We start from the raw sequence: 19,476 nt of genomic DNA, 5'->3' as shown, positions 1-19,476 counted from the left end.
AAAAAAAAAAAAAAAAAAAAAAAAAGTTCGTGATTACCTTTGAGGGTTTTATCAAAGGTACCGTTTTAAGGTAAATGAGGCGATAAAGATGCAAAGTTAAACGAGGAAAAAACTTCTTCACTTATACGTAACAGCGTCTCGCATCTGCTTTATGTGAGAAATTTTCGAGATAATATCCTCTGTAGATTTTTTGGACTAATCTATACACAAGATATTCCCGCGTTAGAATAGAATTTTTAGAAATCGTTCCTACAATTTTGTTGCTTCATATATTTTGTTAATGAACGAATTTTGTGACAATTTATACTTGTAGTCTTTTGATAGAAATTTTTCGTAAAGTTTAAAAAGTTATATAAGGCCCGGAATACACATGTAAGTTTATGATACACTTGGAAGACAGCTACAGGACGCTCCAGTTGCTTGGATGTCACCTACTACGCAGTTTTATTGGCATGTGTATTTCCGCCTTTATAATGTAAAATAGTACTATGTAGTTAACACAGAATTTTCGAATTCAAAAACAATGAATTGCTAATACAAGATATAAGATACCCTATTCTTTATTATCTTCGTTATATCGCGCACTTTCTTTCACTCGACAAACTGAAAGCCAATACGCTCCAATAAAAGGCTGCCTTGAGTATCTTCCGCGAAATGAATGCAATTTCTTATTCATTATTGTACAAACAATGGCTTCGCTGTGCAATATATTGTTTTAAAATACTTCGTGAAGTTCTACCACAGAGTATTATTGTGGCATTTTAAATATAACTTTAGACGTGCTTTTTTATAATCTACATTTACTATTTAGTTAAACAAGGAGTCCAAGATAAAATAGATATTGTTATACATTTCAACAATGTTAAACAGTTAGAGATTATGATATATAAAAAATGACTTTGTACCAAAAGAGCATTAATTCTCGTTATTAAGATAAGGTCAGAAACGAAGTGATGTTAAAGTGGAAAATCCACAAGGTATTGTCCACAAAACAAAACTTCTTTGTATTATAATTTATTTAACCGTACTTTGTTGAATCTATTCAACGACAAGCCGAATTAACTCAACGAGATTCTATCACGCCCATTTATCTATACTTTTATACTAATGTAATAAAGCGTAAACACACACTACTTTGTGGCGTAAGATGTCAGCAGTCATAGCATACTTTTGAATAATTCCTTCTTTAATTAAAAGCCCTACACTTATGTCACGCTTTAGGCTATATGTTTTCACGCTATTAAACTTAGAGGGTAAATAAATTGGATAAAAATGCTTATATGGGAAAGGGACCATAAGCTACAAGCTGCCAACAACAAGAAAGTAAGATTGCCATAGTTTGTCATCAAGTCATGTCATTTCGACATTTGCAATTGACAATTTGACAAATGTAAGTATTAAAATATGATTTTCATAAATTTGAAATTTTTCATAAAGTTGAAGCCACGGGAACAGCTAGTATGTACTAAAGCCTTAGTTTCTTAAGAATATAGTTCTAAGTTTCAATTGTAAAACAAGGGTATGTGCGAAGGCATTAAACGACAGCTCCCTAATGGTTTACCCGAATGGAATCTTAACAAGCGTCAGCTGCACCGAATGCCAGGGATTACGGAAACAGGACACGTAGGCGACGAACTGGACAAGGGAATTATCTCCTTACTGGCTGCAACATATGCACCCAGATGCACGTAAAATGATTGCATTATTCAATTCTTGAGATCAAAAATAAAGTAGTATTTTAAGTATTTTAATGCACTTTTTTACGATAGAAATGGTCTTTAGTTAAACTTTTATTTAATTGTTCACTTTAGTTTAAAAAGGTAAAAAAACGAACAATCTTTACCGTTACTTTAGCATTAAGTTAGAATATAGCTAATTGTTTATAATCTACTGTAGTCTTTACTTAAGTAAATTGTAAGTAAATTCGTTGCACATCGAAATAAAGTATTCTTTACTATTTTTAAGATTAATATCGAAAGAAAAATGTACTAATTCATGACAGTAGCATATAGTTTATGGGAAAGTAATTTCTATTGCAATTTTCTCAATATAACTCGTAAAAACAAAGAGATACAAAATGAATGAACGTCGTGGGTGTAACGTCGGACGATACCAGTATAATACCTGTCACAGCAGACCTTGGCTACTGCTACTTGTATTCAATACGTCTATTGTTTTTATTCTATTGTGTTTTTTCCAGTTTACTGAGAAATAAACAACGAATCATGTCATTCTGGAAAACTTCGTTCATAGGTATTTCTAACGTTTTTAATTGAAACTGTTGCTCGCGACTTTGCCCGCGTGAAATAAACAGTAATAAAAATATAGCCAATGTTACGCACAGATAAACTACCTTTCTAAAGGTGAAGGTATTTTTAAAATCGGCCCAATAATTTTTACATGAATCAAATACATACGAAAAATTCAAAAATACAAATCTTTCCTCATTGTAATTTTAGTACAGATGTGAATAAAATTTGATATAGCGATTTTTGTTACAAGATACATTTCGATATATTAAATTTCGCCTACACATAATTTATTGCAGCTTTTCACTGGTTTTTATATCATTCAACCAGAACTTTTTATGTAGGAATAAATCTGAAAAGCTACGATTAAAAAAAAATCTTTGCAATTAGGAAGCTATTACCTAAGTAACATACTACGAAATCACTTTATAATGATTTTATTTATTAACCCAAGACGAGACGTAGTCGCTGACAAATACTAGTTATCACTAAATTAAAATTACACCATTTAATAAACAAAACAATCTGAATAACATAATATAAAAAATAACATTACTTGAAACTAATTACAAATTAAATGGCTTTACTTTACCATAATAAAAACTGTTGCTACGTCGTCTTACTTGACTAAAGCAAACATTATCCTTCAACAGGTTGGCTATATTTTACTAAATCGAAGTAGAAGAGGAATAAACCATAATTCACGCACCTTCCGATCAAATATCCGTTTCGAGGTCACTCCGCCATAAAGCTTTCCGAACAAAGCATTGAGCTTATTGAAAGGATTTTCGGGTAATTCTTTTCGGTTTCGTATAAATCACACGAACGTTGCTCGTGAACTCGTGATTGACGATGATGTTTGCAAATTAAATACCAGCTTAACACATAAAATATGGTAGCGTTTTATTATAGTAACAAAAACTCATGTTTCCCTATTTAAAACATGTTTCTTATGTTTGAATGTTTGTATGTGTTAAATACTACACATGAAAAACGTTTTACGGAAAACTTACATCGTGATTTCATTTAATCTCTGTTATATTTCAATGTCATTGTTCAGTTTTCAGATATAATAGGTATTACTAGCTGTTGCCCGAGACTTCGTTCACGTGAAATCAAAAAAATCAAAACACAGCCTATGTTACTAAACAATAAAGTACCTTTCTAATGGTGAAACAATTTTGAAATCATAACAGTTTTTGAGGTATTATATTCCCTTTCCTGTATATTATATTTGTATAGATTATATTTTATCGAAAAGATTTGTTTAAAGTTTTCTTTTTGAATTATAAAAATATTAAACATCCATTACAGTTGAGCCAAAAAGCCTTATTTCTTACAAAAAAAATGTCCAATCGTAGTTGTATAAGAACGGGGACATTTTTATTGCTTCCTTTGTAATGAGAAAAGTTTTCAGAAAGCGGAATAAGATGTATTCGGCATCGTTTTGCAGGAAGTGACAAAAAGTGAGAATTTACTTTTATTCGGTATTGATACGAGATATTCTAAATGTTCTATTATATTCCTTTCTACTTTAAAAGCAAGAATTACTTTGCATTCATTTTTGCAAATAACAATTAGGTTAGTTGCAATGTTCAAGAAAAATAAAAAATATTTTAACCACAAACGCATTCCCTTTTTATTTTTACTCTCGCAATGAAAAACAAATCTTTCACAAACCAATGAGAAATTCTACCGTTCTTAAACGAGGGACGTACAAATAATTTTAAACAGCCGCTCCGTTCAGGAAGCGTGTTCACGTAATGGATGGCAATTTTTATTCAAGAGATAAATCGTTTTGCATCCATAGCACGCCTTCTGTTGACGTATACAATGCGAATATAAGATAATTCTTTAAATCGAGCTTTTATGACAATAATTATATTTAAGATATCATGAATTCAGGTTAATTTAGAAAAAAATGAACGTAGAAGTCGCGTAATTTCTATTTTGATTCAAAAAATAGATAACCATCCTGTCCATCTTTGGTCATACGGAGGATCCTCAAAATCTTTACCCTTCTATACGTCCATACATATTACCCAACTTCACTTCCTTCACACGCTGTACCTGGTTTACACAATCTATGCGCCGAACATAACGTGTCTTGCAGCACAACCTGCCCTTAAAGTACTCATGAACCGGAGTGAGCCATTGTAAACAACCGGACCATTGTAAACAAGGGATTGAGGAAAGATGTAATGGTAGATACTTACCGACTCGATGTCCGCCTTCATCATTACCAGCTCACTATACGGCCCCAATAAGGGTTTCGGAGCCTACCCTAAGTAAGAGGGACAAGTCCATAGTCAACCACGCTAGTCCACTCCGGGTTGGTACTACACGGAGCTGTGCCCACACAACTCTAGCTTAGTCATTGGCAAAATTTTTCACAAGTATTGCGAAATTTGTACTCATTGTTATGGAAATTCACGCGGATGAAAAAGAAAAAGCTAGTGTTTAATGTTTATGTACATAAATAAAAATATTTTTTAAAATACACACGGATTTCTACCCTTATTTGATGAAATTACGTCAAAATTTATTCGCATATTTTAAGGGAGAGGTGCAAAGGGAACAATATTGAGAAATCCCAGCACTCAATATTCTTACATGAATAAGATACTTGAAATATACATTTCCTTCGCAAAAAAGGCTTATACATTTTATATCCGCCATTTACTTTGAACCTGTGTTGACAGTATTCTTAGAAAAGTATTGAATTTCGTATCGTTTTTACCGTTGTTATATTTATTTATCAATTGTTTATGAGTCATGGGAAATTCTTGTTGAAATAATCGTTAAAACGAAGTATTTGACTAAAAGTACAAAATTTTAAATGTTATGAATATAAAGAAAGAGGATAGGTAAAGAGACAAAGTAAATGTTTTATAAATGTAAACGCATTCCATATTAGTTCTAGATTATACTTGAAAATATTTAGAGAATTTGCATAAGTAAACAATATTATATCGTACTTATATCGCAAACGTTAATATCTAAGCGGAGTAAATTTCCATTTATTCAGGCTCTCCTATAAATTTTAGCGGTAACTTCGAGTAACACCTGCATATGACGTGCAAAACTTCTGCGTTGCGGTTGAAATGCATTAAAATGCTAAGCGAAAGCTTTTACCTAAATCTAAGCTCAGGAATACGTACGAATATATTATTAAAAATCATAAAATTCATTATATCTATGAACACAAGAATTTACAATAAAAAAAATGATTAATTCAATATTGGATAGTATGGAACAATATTTGAGAAAATCATGGTATCTTTACATTATAAGGTGGCAATCGTGCAAGCGGCCACCTGGCGCCGAAATGGTCAAGCGACCGCTGCCCATAGACAATAGCGGATGCCTTGCCTACATTTAATCGACGGGGGAGAAAACGCATATGATAAGGATATTTTCCATTTCTATGCGTCTCCCCCACCGTCAAATCCACGTTCCCTTCCCATCCTTTATTTATAAGTAAATAGGTGGGAAGGAAAAGAGTGTGCATCCGTTATAGTTGGACCACTTACCAGACCAAAAGCGGAATTGCTCCCACTTCACTCCTGTCTTCTGTGTGGTTGTGGTATTGCTGGTGGTGAGCTGACCCATTCGTGCGAAGATGTTAAAGCGGGCTCTGCCACTGTTAAAATGAAATGTATTCATAACCGAAATAAAAAAAAAAAAGATTTAAGAAAATTCAAAAAATATCATACTCATATTAGGTATTAGTACTCAAGTCAAAATTGAGACACTACTTGAAAGTTGATCCTGCAATCTCAAGATATAAGATCCTGTAGGTATTACTTAAACCTTACAAAAGCGATGCGTTCTCCAGTGAAAACCCACCTTTTGTTCGAGTCATTAAGTCCATTGTTTGTAGAAGGTAGGTCAGCATTATAATAAAGTAGCATCCCGACGAAAGTTACCGCTCCACCGATCATTAATAACAAAGTCAATTTAAATATTTAATGGTAGACCGATTTTAATAGACATTAGGTTTTTTTTTAATTTTAATGGAAACAAATTGCTTAAAAAATACAGAATAGACTACAAATTGACTAATTACTTTTTGATTATTTATGATACGAAAGTTAATCGCTTTTTAATTTCTTTTAATATTTCGGAAGTAACATTAGTTAAATAGGAAAAGAGAAAGTTTATACTAAAATTCCCTTCTATCAGTAGGGCAGTAAGATGGTTTAACAATTACAGCTACTGTTAATTTACATTATAACTTATGGCCGGTTTCCCAGCTACATTTAACCATTCGTTAGTGTTTTTGTTTTGATAACTTCATGAAATTGGTTTCCGAAATATGTAAATTGTGTTTTATTCTACTGAAAATTAGTGCAAACACTAATGAATCAATTGGTAACGATAAAATAAACTAGAAATTTCACTAAACGGACTGAAAGGTATCTGACATAGACAGGCATATTATAGGCTACTTTTTTATTTTAGTATGGCGTGGATGATATCGCTGGCAATAGCTAGTATTTCATACATATAGTCTCAGTTGGTACATTACTATTGCAGTGAACTCTGTATTATTTAACAGTGTTCGTGCACAATACAATGCCGGCCCACATCCGACGTTCTGTAAAAACCGCAGCCTCAGTTTCATTTATTTCTCATTCGGGCTTTTCTAATTATAACGCCTACGTAATGAGCAAGCCTTTGTTTAATTAGTCAGTTGGGTTTTCATCTAGCGTATTACTGTTCATATCATGAAACTGTCTGTTAGTACTATATTAATCTATACTTTTTTAATTTGTGTATTTGATTCACGTAAAAACTGCTGAGCTTAAAAATTATTTCACTATTAGAAAGGTAATTTATCTGTGAGTAACATGGACTATATTTTTTAATGACATGCGAACGAAGTCACGAGAAACAGGTAGTAAAATGAATTACATATACAGACAAATATACTCAGGTTCAATACTCTTATTTAGTTTTAAATTCAGTTATACACAGTTCAATAAAATGAGACAACGAACATTTTATCTTTAACTTTATTCGCCTTTACATACATATGTATTCACATAACCTCATACTTATTTGCAAACTTCGCGACTGTTAATTTGGAGAAAATTAAAGAAAAGTTTAATTTCACATTACAAAGTTAAAAATAAATCTTGAATTTGTTAAAATAAACTTCAAGATTACAGCTTGCGGACATAAATTTTAATTAAAAGTAAAACATGGTCACATTTTCCAGCCAGAGTACGAAAAGAAAAATTATTTTTACTAGCTTTTATCCACGATTTACGTAAGTTTTTGAAATGTGCATTTACTACATTTGCCCACGATTTCGTTCGCGCGGCATTAAAACTTGAGTAGCCTATGTGTTCTTCCAAACTGTGTTCTACATTTGTGCCAACTGTCGATAACAGTCAAGCCGTTTTAGATTTCTAAACGCATCGTTACTACGATGTTACTACAAACATTCATCTATACGTTTAGGGTCTGTTCCACTAAATTGTAAATTATCTGATAACAATCCAACGTGTAAAATATGTGATGGAAGTATCGGATTTTGTTACCTTATCTGACAATGACGTCCTTTTCAAGCTATCTGAGCCTCTATCAGCCAGTGGTGGAACAGGTCCTAATACTTTCGAATTACAGTCGGAAGCGTCGGTGGATCAGGGGTTCGAGCACTTGACTTGTAATCCACAATTCTTGGATTCGAATCCAGCCATATACCAATGATTTTCAATTTTTCGAATTTTATATGTACTTTACCCGACGTTCTTACGGTATAGGAAAATGTGATGCAATCTACACATATCCGCGACGAAATTCAAAGATATGTGTAGTCAACCCGCAGTGGGCCAACGTGGTTGACTATGGCCTAGTCACCCTAACTTAGGGTGGGCTCCGAGCCCTTCAGTGGGGACGTGTGAGCTGGTACTGTTTTATAATAGTATTAAGTATGTATGATGAAGTGTATGATACGTTCCAATAAAACTTCTAATTTTATCTCTCGGTATTTATACCTACGAACATAGTCAAGATATAACGCACCATAAAATTTTATCTCCATCGAACGCTTAAACCTTTACAATAACAGTAAAGTCGACCGTAAACTGAGGTAATCAATTTATATCATTGAAGATTCTAACAGCAAATGCTATAAATGAGGAATCGAAGTATTTTCATTAATCAAAATTTTACAAAACAACTGATTTTAGAAAAATCTTTTAATTTTAAATTAGATAATTTATTGAGAGTTCAAGTGACAAATTAAACCACTGGCTGATAAAGGCCCAGATAGCTTAAAAGTGATGTCACTGTCAGATAAAGGAACAAAATTCAATTTTTCCATCAAATATTTTACAAGAAGGATCGTTATCAGGCAATTTAAAATTGGTGGGACAGGCCCTTAACAATGTAAATTATGCTAATGAGTTAAATATGATAATAACATTGCATTTCAGCTTCATTTTAATAAATATGAAAGCATCATAATGAGTTCGTGGAACTTAAGGTAAATATTTTTAAACAAAATTTTTCATAGGCGAAATATTTCTCCAGAATTATGAAAGGCGATCCCAAAGGGAGGTAACATCGTTCCTTATCATTTTACCAGAAAATTTATATTCAAACTGCGGAGATTGTACCGTGCCTAACATTTTCATAGCATTGCTGTTATCCCAGAAACTTGTCTCTCTGTCTTGATCTTCAGTTTAGACTGAATTACGATCCCTTGTAATATTCCTTTTGCATCCGAGGTAATATGATTAGTTATATTTTATAATGTTCTACCTGTTACTCGCAACTTCGTCCACGTGAAAGCAAAAAAATAATATAGAGCCTATGGTACTCACAGACAAACTTTTCTACGGTGAAAGGATTTTAAAATCGGCCCAGTAGTTTTTGAGTTATTTCAACACAAACAAAAAAAAATAGAAATCTTTCCTCTTTATAATGTTAGTATAGATGAAATATGATTAGAATAAAATTATTATGATTATTTAGTTCTACGAAAAATTAAAAAAAAAATATCGATCTCATCGTTTCACGTTTTTATCTCTGATATACCTGGGAATACGAAATGTTACGAAAACGTTAAACGAAACCAATTTTACTAACCCGACATGCATATGTTTTTTTAAAACCAAGCATTCTGTAGATAGACCAGCACGAAACCAAATCTAACACGGAGCAAACTCAATGTTCCATTTTCGTTTCGTTTTGCAGATTTTACTTAATAGAGGTACAAAGAAATCGAATGTTAACGACGTATAGGTTTTGATTATTATTCTATCAAATTGTGAAGACACTAGAGTTACTTCACTATACATAAGACTCACGTATATCACAACAAGCCGTATAATAGCGATCATAGTGATGTCTCGACAATACCCGCTCTCTGTTATGCTAACATCAGACGGAAATTAAATACGCGCACCGCTTGCTTATGAACTTTCTGTTGTTAACTGTCTCCTTGTAACGGTATATTGCTTTAAGTTCTTCTGACAATATTTTTTATACTCGTACATTACGAAGTAAAATAAATCGTGTGAAAGGTGAAATAATCGATAAGGAGTACAAAACCTGGTGCGTCGACGCCACATAGTGTGGGCCAAGGATTGGAAGAGGGTAAATATTTTTTTTATTTTATAACCTTAACCTACAATGAAGGTTATATCCGATATCGATAACTGTAGCGAGGAGTTAGACCGTATCCTCGCAACACCGGCTTTCAGAGTAGCTACGGACTTCCCGACAGTTATCGATACAATGAAGGTTCCATCTGATCTGTATAACACTTTTAGTGCTACCACTTTGAGTATCTTTAGAATGTGAAAATTGTAGTGGTATCGAATGGTTCCAAGGGACTTCAAACATAGTCCAGATAACTTGAAAAGTAAAATAATTTAAATGTAAATTTAGTAACACTATCAAATTTATGAGAATTTAACGTGACTTCGCATACCAAGCAGGTGCATAAACTGGAATGTAACAAAATATTGTTTTAAAGCACATAGCGAGCTTTATTATATTTTATGACCTTTATTGCTTTTACAAATTTATAATATAGCTAGCTTTCGCCCGCGACAAGTAGCCTAGTTCTTCCAGACTGTGCTCTACATCTATGCCAAATTTCATAGAGATCCGTTCAGCTTTTTAGGCTACAAATATTTACAAACATCCATCCATCTAAATTTTCGAATTTAAAATTAGTCAGATTATATTGGGTTATGAAACAATTAACTTAAGTACCTGAAAACTTTACTCTATACTAATGTTATAGAGCGGAAAGATTTGTATTTATGGATTTTTATTTTTAAAAATAACTCCAAAACTACTGCCCCATTTCAAAAATTCTTTCACCATTAGAAAGGTAATTTATCTGCGAGTAACATACGCTATGTTTTTATTTTTTTTTAAATTTCGTCCGAAAGAAATGGCGCGTAACAGTTAGTAATAAATATAAAAATCAACTTTCAAATTTTCTTTTTTTAATAATGGTTTTGTACTAGTGTTTCATAAGTGGAAATTAACTGTAATATGTACAAAGGAAGTAAATATGATTACATTTACTTAAATTCGCTTTATTGAAAACGTGGCGTATTCCCATGGGTACACACAAGCGAGTTTCAGTTGTGAAGTAATTTCATACATTTCATTTCGTATTACGGAGTTACTGTAGTGTCGCAATACATTTGAGATCCGTATTGAAGGTAGTTGGAAATTGTACAGGAAATTCATATTTATGTTTTACTCATGCGTATAATAAAATATGTGAAGCGAAAACTTTGTACCCCTTTTTAAGGAAATCGAGCAAACATTTTTGAAGACATAAATATTATTGTGGAGAAGGGAATAAAGTTGTTTAAAAACTTTTATTATTTATCAAAATCGTCTAACAGGCTAACGCTAGGAAAAGACAAAAAAAAAACAGTTAATGTTTAAAAATGATATCTGACTCGGGCATGAGTCAAACTAAATTATGACAGCTGTCAATGTCAACGTCAAAATGTGTCTCAAGGCCTTTGGTTTAATTTGTGACAGAATTTATCTCGCTAGCCATATTGTCACCGGCGTACGTACACTACTTCTTCTAATGCCTCTCCTTTACTGGAGGTAGGCTGTCAGCTAAGAGAATATCTCCCTGTCCTATGCCAAACAAAAAATTGTTGGACCCTGGCGAAACTTCACTTCCGGATGTTTCTTAGTCATTACTTCCTTTTCAAAATCACAATCTATACTAATTTTATAAACAGGAAATATTTGTATTTTTGTATGTATTTGATTCACGTAAAAATTGCTGTGCCGATTTTTAAAATTCTTTATTTTTTTATTACAGTATATATTTATTTTATTTTGCGATTTTACGCAGACGAAGTCGAGAGCAACGGCTTGTATTATGGCATAAAAGTTATAAACTTTTTCTAAAGATGAAATAAAAAGAACAATAGAGGCAATGTCATTACCACTTCTGTCACTGAGCAAATAATCTCGTAGATTTGGTAATAAAACTTTTAATGACTTATTAGACAAGCGTAATGGTTGAATTTACATTAATACTAATTACACTGGACTTAAACGAAAGTAGAATTTAGTTTTAATGCTCTGCTCTGTTAACAAGTTTAGGTTTTTATTACGTTGGCTTTATTACTTTTGTTGTAACTCTTAAATCTTACTAATCTTACTATCTCACTAATATTATAAATGCGAAAGTTTAGATGGATGGATGTTTGTTAGCGTTTGTAGCCTAAACGGCTGAACAGATCTCCATGAAATTTGGCACAGGTTTAGAGCATAGCCTGGAAGAACACATAGGCCACTTTTTATCTCGGTAATAGTTACGGTTCCCGTGGGATTCATTAATTTACTTTTTTAATGTTTACTCGATCATTCTGCAACGGTTCAACATATCCTTTTGAAATTCGGCACAGATATAAAACAAAGTGTGGAGTACACATGGGATGAGGTTCATCCCCGAGAAATGTCCGGTTCCCGAGGGATACGTAGCTTTTTGTTATTTACATAGTTCGTATGTTTTCTAATACCACACGTACGAAGTCGCGGGCAACAGCTCGTCTATTATTAAGAACTTGAAGTGTTGGAGTTCTTTAGTTGGACTAATCCTAGTAAATTTAATCGATACCAATTGTATTATTGTATGTATCGTTATTTTTATTATTTTATTCGTATAAAATAATATAAATAAATACTGGATCGCTTTAAAAAAATCTTTCTCCATTGGAAAATTATATCACCGAGTAACATAGGCTAAGTTTGTTAATTACTTCTTAGCACGAACGAAGTCGTGACCAAAAGCAAGTACCTAATATAGAATCAACAAATCGTAATAAATGTAGTCTATAGAAACGGCTCTATGCAATTGCTCATATCATATATTTTTTACAATTACACATTACATTTTACCAGTACTAAAATATGAAGAAAGTTAACTACTTAATATTGAATGATGTACTTATTGGGCAAAATAATTTAGTAGACAAAGCTATTTTTTTACGAAGTTTTTTCCTGTAATCATACTTCATAATAATCATACTACTCATAGTAATATTATAAATGTGAAAGTTTAGGTGCATGGTTACATAGATGGATGGATGTTTTTTAGAGTTTGTAGCCTAAACGGCTAGACGGAATTCGTTGAAATTTGGTATAGATGTAGAGGATAGTCTCACTTTTGTTTTCTTTAATTCCACGCGAACGGAGTCGCGGGCCAAAGCTAGTCTTCCAAAATTATTTCCGAACTCAAACGATTTTCGAACAAATAGTTGCAAATTTAAGTTGGCGTTCAACGTATTTTTTTATAGTAACTAGTAATTAAGACTGACCTCAACTCCAATACTTAAACGAAGGAGTTCCTCTTGTATTCAAACTATATAAAAGTCAATACTAACGAGCAGTCCCATTTCCATTTAATTATCCTGCGTTAAATCCAATTCTATAAAACTGGATTGCTAAAAGTTTCCTAGAAAAATATCCTCGCTATCTGCTAGCGAATTGAATTTATTTTTAATTAATTATGGCGCTCATTGATGCGGTAATTGAAGTTTTATGATACGCATTAATAAAATAAGGTTTAAAATTTTTGATATCAGTTCGTTAATTTTTATTAATTAAAGTATAAAGATTGTATCAATTCCTTAAGAATAATCTAAACGTAAACATTGTAACTTCGCAATTGATTACAATGTTGTACAAAAGATATATGTAACTAAAAAATATGAGCATTTGTATGTAACCACGTAGCGGAGTAATGTAACACATTTTGCGGAACAACCGGATTTCTGAAGAAACATTAATTCTCTTGAATATACTTTTAAAATATACCTCCCAAACTTAGAATGTACGCATTTTGTTAAGGATGTTGAAAAATGTCTGCATTTTACACTGTCATCTTTATTTTTCACTAGCTTTCACCCGCGACTCCGTCTGCGTGGAATTGAAAAAAAAAACAAAATGAGTAGCCTATGTGTTCTTCTAGACTATCCTCTATATCCATACCAAATTTCATCAAAATCCGTTCAGTCGTTTAGGCTACAAACTCTAACAAACATCCATCTATCTAAACTTTCGTATTTATAATATTAGTACGATACGAAACTTACTAACGCAGTTTAAGTAAATTTTGTAAAATATTTGTAAGCATTTTCCTATCGTAGTAAATTTAATAGTTAAGTAATTGTTACATTATTATAACTACGCAGGAAAAAATGTCTAAAAATGATCATGTCAATGTCTAAAGATTTTTTTAGATTCATAAAAGAATCATAAAAACAAATTCGCTAAATAAAAATCCCGTCGGCACATTTTGGTGTTTTATAGATCTAATATTAAACATTACGGTTCTTGCAAAATAAGGGAACGAAGTTGAGTAACCATAAAACTGGCTTTATTTATCTGCATTATTTTAAACGCTTCGAAATAGAACAAATACATTCTTGGAGTGTCTGTTTGTAATGTCAAATAAAAATTTCAAATTTCGGGAAGACCACGTATTTGCTAATAACGAAAATCGAAATTAAATATTTATTGTCTATCTGTCTGTCTGTCCGCAAGCCGCGTTTGTTCCGGGTAACCTCTGAAACGACAGGGCCAATTTCGACCGGACTTTCGCTGAAGGGTAGCTGATATAGACGGACATATTATATGCTACTATTTTATCTTAACATTGCGAGAATGAACTTTAAAGAAGCTAGTATATGATAAGTTATTTCTCTATATTCTGTATTCAAAATAATCAAATGAATCTAAAAAAGAACTCGGTTTAATAAACCAAGCTCGCATTGCAAATAGGTAAATCTTGATCTTCCTTTTAGAAAGTCGGTTAAAAATGAATTTTAAATAACGCATATTTTAGCACCTAGTCTTTATCATTAAAAAGCCATTAGAGGTTATCTCTACTTTTAATCTTTAAAAGTCTCTTGAGGTTTAAACGAACTGATTATTCCCAACTGTCACCCCGCCATATCCCCACGCGGGTACAGATGAGATAAAGAGTTTCATCCGTTTTACTATCACTATCGCCAAAAAAGTGACAGATGGAACCGTTAAGAAAATAAGCACCAACTGTCCCCTCGTCGCAAAAGGTGCCACGTGTGAAACTTTTTGTTCTCATCTGGGCCCACGAGAGAACAGAGCGGGGTGACGGTTGGGTATAATCCAAACGAACGATTGATGAGTGTTAAAATTTTCCTATCTTTCCATCTTAATCAAAATGAGCATATATTAGTAAATATTATGAATTACATCTTTGATAGAAAGAATATGAATAACACTGAACTAATTTTTTTTAGGAAACATAGCGAACATCGATTGTCTTTTAGACATTTAGGTACCTTTTTTAACATAACATAAGTAAATAGGTTTCTGGCTGAAAATTAAATCAGAATTATCCGTAATTCCAAATTTAAACAGAAATCTTGCCCATATACTCTATACATTTCCACTTTGAGCGCCCTCAAACATTGAAAACATGTTGTTTACGGCAACACTAAGCTCGCAAACAAATTTACGATCAATTGCGTTAAAGAGAAATTTCAGCTTAAATAAGATTGATATTTCTTCTGAAAAATGCTCTTGTCCGTTGTATTTTGTTTTATCTTGTAGGAAAATCGTTTAAATGTAAAATTTTATTTTCGTATGAGTGGTGCTGGTCGACAACCCGTCTAGGTTTGATAGAAGCATTTTTTCTATCTTTATTCCCAAAGATACACGTTGCCTTTTTTCACGAACACTTTCCTAATGAATAAAGGGAGACTTTGGAACAATGGTTTGCTCTTTCATTCCTAAGTCTAGGATTCTCGTTACATTAGCCAGACATTTCGTGTGTTTTGTTAGAAAAGAAGTCTAGTAGAACACCTAACTGTATTTTTTAATCAAATTAAGAATATTAGTATTTTTTTAAAAACATAGTTACCTTTTATAAGTCACTAGTTTTAATGGTTAAAGAATTTTTGAAATCGACTCAGTTGTTTTTAATGTTTTTTACAATACATTCAAAAGTACAATTTATTCCTCTTTATAATAGTATAGTTAGATAATACATCACTATCTTAGCCAAGGCTAATAGGCAAATGCCAACACGCGCGTTAGAGCCATTCTGAGATTTTGAGTCGCAAATATGACATATTCTGCTCAATGCGTAGGCATTCTTCTCACATTAAAAAAAAGATGAAATGAAAATTAGTTCAGTAGATTCCCATGTTAAGACATTTAGTTAAGGATATATTAACACTGACAGAAAAAAATAATATCAATACACCATATGAAATAAAGAAAAAAACACAGGAATAAATGTCCTATACAAAAACACACATAGAGTAAGCGTTCCAATACAGAACAGACGTGACTTTTCGGCATAATATTCAAAATCCTTTGCGACCTTGAAGTGATTATTGTTTTTTTATGTCTGTATTCTAAATCTTCCCTAACATTTTCATCTATTTTCTTTTAAAATCTAACAACAAAAGATGCAAAAACCCCGTTGAATAGCTGTCATTTCATAGGAATATGTCCTTTTTGTTTTAAGATTAATTAACGTGTGTAGTGATGGTGCTAAAGCCGTTGTAATTAAACAGGTTTAGTGACAAAGCTTGTTTCGCGTCACGCGTTTAGTACGGTGAATTCATTAATTTTCCACTTTTTATTACAATACAAAAGCTATTCATGCTTTTTAGATTTTTTTTTACTACATTACATACTTTTTATACATTTGTTGTAACTCCTCTTTTAAATAACTATCAGTTATTACGTTAACGAATTGTAGCATTAATTTTTTTTTCGTAATTTGATTGGTTACATGTTCAACTTTTTTTAAACATATTTGTTAATGTAAAAGACCTTTTTTTCACCAAACTGAGATAGTGTCTTATGCTTTAACCTACTGTTTTAACCATCTTCCCAAAATAAGGAGGTACTCAATTCGTCTGTATGTTTTTATGTGTTACGGTGTAATGCTGCACCTGGTAGACCGGTTTTGAAATTTTTTTTTATCTGAAAGTTTGTGTTTGCAGGTAGGTCCATTTTTTTTTGTTTATTTTTTCCTATACTAAAAATTCTAAAATTTAAAATTTAGTCCAAGCACTTACCGCTTAAGTATATAAATTAATTCATCATAAAAAATACCAACATATTTTTATCCAAGAGAAAATCTCCGAACGAATTCCGTTGTCGACATTATGAAAAGGTTTTCATTGTGTTTGACAAATGATCTACGATATTTTTTCCACTTTTATATTTCGTCGTAAAAGAAAACTAAACCAGTATTATAAGTATAATTAATGTCCTTTTGGACACAGATAAAGTTTGCAAAGCTTGACGCTTCTTTAAAAGCTCCTTAAAGCTCAGACAAATTGATAGTTACTGAGACTAAAGCAAAAGTACATTCGTTTTTATGTCGCACGAACTGCGTCATTCTTTTTATCTACAAGATGTTTCTTGTAAATTCTTTAACAGTGATAAAGCAAGGAACATTAAATCTTGCACAAATAAACTTAAGTACTTGAATAAAAAGTGCTAACAAGTGACTGTGAGGTTCATATTATTCTAAGTTACATGAGAAATGTTGTAAAATAACATTAAAGTAATAATCATAAGGAAACCCGACTTTTTTATTTAATAAACTTTCGCCCGCGACTCTGTCCGCGCGGAATTTAACAAAAAGTCTTTTAGCTAAATCATCAAGATCCATGCAGCATTTAAGGTATAAACTCTAACAAACAACCATCCATCTAATCTTTCGAATTATATATTATCAGAAAGAAGTAAGAGCAAGATTATTAATTGAGAGTAAGAGTGGTCGATTTCTGTTGAAATAATTCAAATTATTAATTAAAATTTTCAGTATAAATTCAGTGGCATAAAATAAAGAGATTATGAAGAGCACCTCGTATGTAACTCTTACCTTCTCCCGCAGCGCACAATTGGCTCTAATGGCCACTCGACGCGAACCTTTCATATGGTTAATTAAAGCATCATGTAACTGAATGATATATGACGCTGAAATTATTGTTAATAAAAAAGAAATGTAGCGTGATTTAATTCATACGTAGATTTACAGTTAAATGTTGGTTTATTTTTTTAACACGTAACCTATTTTCATTCAAAAACATCAGTGTTATGAAAATAAAACTACTAAAATGTTATCTATTATGAGTATAAATATAATAGATAGGTTAGTTAATTCTCTTAGTAAAAAAATAATGTACAATTCAATCAACATTCTTCACATGTTTTAGAAATAAACTGGCAATTTAATAAAATTTGAACGTGACAATTCAATGCTTGGAAACTACAGTTTTCACGTTGCTCTAAAAAGAACAGAATATTGCGACGCTCTGAATTTCATGCAAAGTTTACTTTATTTTCATAAACTAACAAACAACAATTTCTTGCAAAACAACACTTAAAGATTTTGCACAGTAATAACAAACAAAAAATTTTTATTACAATCAAAAGTGCAATTAAACTTGGCAGAACACGTCGGGTTTGGGTGCCGTGGCAACTTACCCTTAGACTACGCATGCACATAATATTGTAAACTAGGGAATGATGGTGGATATGTACTTACCTACTAGATGCCCGCTTTAGTTACTGCTCCCTGTTGGTGTCAATCGAGTCACGTCTAGTTCTGTCAAGTCTATAGGCGCAAGCGATGCTGCCTGTAAATATACCCATACGCAACATTATTGTTCCAAACGCGAAAACGAAATTCTAAGCGACTCCGTTTGCTAACAAAAATAACACAGCCTTTATCTTTTGCAATGTCGCATAAGCAACCACTTCTAATGATTTTTATACTCGCACTTTTATAACCGACCGATTAGCTTGACCGCTTGCACGTGACTCTTCTTACCGCACATCTCTCCGCCCGCGCCCGACCGAACCGAAGATTTGAATCTACCCTCTTCTGCGGGAGAATAAAAATGCGACCGGTTACCCGCAATAACGCGGGCCGGGAAATTTAAACTACATGTATAATCGAATGTTGTGAACCAATATTATCTATACCTATCTACACTTCTGCGATTAAATTAAGTAAAAGTAATTCCGCATCATTAAGACATTTCTTTGAAAGTTATAACAAAACAAAAGATTCTTTAAGTCACTGAAATTGTAAACTTAATATTGAATTAACTCGCTTAAGGCGAACCTTTTAAAGCCACTTTCGCCGTAACGCGGTCTTTATTGTTCGTTTCATTTCATTATAGACAGCTTGAACAACGCAGCACCTATTCCTGAATTAAATATTATTTTATTTTGAACGTCAATGTTAAAAGAAGGTCCTTTATTTATTGCATTAAAAACTAAGTCTTACTTCTTACTAATATTATAAATGCGAAAGTTTGAATGAAAAATGAAAAATGAAAAAAATATTTATTTTAAGAAAATTACCACAAACTTAACCTAATTTACATTTTTTTTTTACACACTAAACATAAACTAAAATAAACAAAAAACAGTAAAGTACTTAAATAAGTATGTAAACAAATCTGTAGGCTAGTTTGCTTATTAGCAAATTGTTCAGCTACCCTCCGTACTAGTATAAAAACTGTATTACGGCAGGGCAGTGCGGCCAGTTGCTGTGAGTATCTGCTGAAAGTTACAGTACAAGCAAAATACAAAGATGCATCGAAATATGTAAAGGTTAAATAGTTTTAAATTATGTATTACAATTGTCTTAATTTATTCTACCTTAATTTATATTTGTTATGTTTAAATATTAGATTAG

General features: G+C 32.2%; 1 protein-coding gene and 1 long non-coding RNA gene across 4 annotated transcripts in view; both read left to right on the top strand.

Moving 5' to 3' along the window:
- The window catches only part of LOC106107203 (synaptotagmin-7), a 163,936-nt gene that overhangs the window by 119,126 nt on the left and 25,334 nt on the right, over nt 1-19,476 (top strand). The window lies entirely within an intron of this gene.
- Nucleotides 1,404-3,393, top strand: LOC106107205. The gene is made up of 3 exons (XR_001225856.1): nt 1,404-1,688; nt 2,903-3,041; nt 3,310-3,393. It is a non-coding gene; the product is annotated as an uncharacterized LOC106107205 (long non-coding RNA).

This window comes from Papilio polytes, unplaced genomic scaffold (assembly GCF_000836215.1).
Source record: "Papilio polytes unplaced genomic scaffold, Ppol_1.0 DF822067.1, whole genome shotgun sequence".
NCBI lineage: Eukaryota > Metazoa > Arthropoda > Insecta > Lepidoptera > Papilionidae > Papilio > Papilio polytes.
This window is presented reverse-complemented; position numbering and strand designations above follow the sequence as displayed.